Source organism: Microtus ochrogaster, unplaced genomic scaffold (genome assembly GCF_000317375.1).
Source record: "Microtus ochrogaster isolate Prairie Vole_2 unplaced genomic scaffold, MicOch1.0 UNK32, whole genome shotgun sequence".
NCBI classification, from domain to species: domain Eukaryota; kingdom Metazoa; phylum Chordata; class Mammalia; order Rodentia; family Cricetidae; genus Microtus; species Microtus ochrogaster.
In genome coordinates, this window is record NW_004949130.1 from 2,104,460 (window position 1) to 2,106,591 (window position 2,132).

Genomic DNA, 2,132 nt, shown 5'->3' on the forward strand with positions numbered 1-2,132 from the left:
CACAATTTCAAAGCCATGTTAAGGCCATACATCCAAAAAAAAAAAGTGAAATCCATGCAACAGATAGTTTCGAGCCAGTGTTTAACTTCACATTATTTATTATAACTGAGATGTGGAGTGTGTGTATGTGCCCATCAGTCCGTGAATGGATAGGGATATTGTGGTCTATGCTCACAATGGCGTGCTTTTCAGCCATAAAGAAGAATGAAGTCCTGTTGTTTATCCGATACTGGAAGGTACCGATTGGTACTGGAGAGCACAATGTTAAATGAATAAGCCAGACACAGAGATACAAACACTGCACATTTGCCCTGCTACAGGGAGCTTAAGAGAATTAATGTTGACCTCAGAGTAGAGTAGTGGCAACTAGAGACAGAGAAGGCTAAGGGGCTAGAGAGAATGGCGATTCAATTAGCTCACTGCACATCATGCTAAGCTCTGCCAGCATAGTCAGTGAGTCAGAACAGTTTTCAAAACCATCATTAACCATGATAGAAACTGTAGGAATCTTTTCTTATTCAAATTGAAACGGTTCCAGTTTCTCATGCCCAAGTAGATTTGCAGATTTGGGAGTTAGAACCTCTTCGTTAACAAATGTTTTAAAACATCTAATTTCTATTGTACTAACAGCCAGTGAGTGCTTTGGGGTTTGTTTCTGGGAGCGGCTGTTGAATTTCATTACAAACCAAGTTACTAGGACGTGGATGTCAATTCTCCTCCGGATTTACTAATGTACTAAAGTATGTTAGCGCATGTTCTGATATTAGACAACCCTGGAACTATTGAATGATAGGAAACTTCATCAGAGGCTGTCCTTCTTGTTCTGCCATCATATATACTCTTCGATTTTAGCATTTTAACACCGTGTTCAAAAACCTAGTTTCTCCGTATCGGACTGTCCTTTCCAGCTGAAGTCTCAGAGAGAGCACCTCGTGAAATAAATGATGTTTAGAAGTAACTATGTTCTGAACCCATATAAATGGTTTTAAATGTTTCTCATAGAAACGTCTTTGCTTGTTTGCTGCAGGCGAGCTGTTTGTATCTGGAAACAGTCCTCACATTATTCCTTCAAGAGTTCTGAGCGGGAGAGATGGCTCGCTGGTTAAGAGCACTGGTTGCTCTTATAGAAGACTCTGATTCAATTCCCAGCATCCACATAGTGGCTCGAAACTACTGTAACTACAGTTTCAGACAATCTAACCCCCATCTTCTGACCTCCACAAGCACCAAGCATGCACATGGTGCACAAACAAGCTTAAAGGCTAAATATTAATACACATGAAATAAAAATGAATGAATCTTTAAATGAGGGACTCTAAGCTTATGGGTTGATTACATAATATATTTTTTCTTCTTGAAAACAGCAGATTAACGTGTGTATTTTATAATTTAGTTTGCAGACATTCAGTACTTTAAAATTTGAAATTGCACTTACTTTGCCATATTTATTTCACTTTTGAAGAGGAGCTTTGCCCTTATTTTCTTGCTAAATAAAGAAAAATTTAGCTATAGTTGTAACTAAACAAAATGTAAGTTAATATGTAACTATTCAGCTTGTTCTCTGAATACATGCTCGATTTTTTTTTCTTCTTGAAAATTGCTTATTGGACTTTCATTAATTTAATGTTAAAAATAAAAGATTAAGAATATAATAGTATTGATTTGTGTATCTCTTTTTATAAATATATGAATAAGTTTCCTATTTTTGCAATGCCATTTCTGTGTGAGTAAATCATATATAAAATGTCTTAAATTCAAAATATACTCATGTACTAAATCGTGTGTGTTAGCATTCTCATTTTCTTACGCCTTTTTTTTCTTTTGTTATTTTTGTTACCTTACACTTAACAGTCAATCTATGTGGAAAACATTAACCCAAATATAGAGAAACAGGTGCAGAGATAAAAGCTGACTGCCAGCTAGTATACTAATCTGGCCTTTTTAAGTCTAATTAATCTGAGGCTGGAGAGCTGGCTCAGCAGTTAAGAGCACGCACTGCTCCTGCAGAGGACCTGGGTTCACTTCCCAGCACCCACATGGTAGCTCACAACTGGTCTGTAACTCCAACTCTGGGGGATCAGACGCCCTCTTGTGGGTTCCATGAGCACCTACACTCACAGGCACATGCCTAC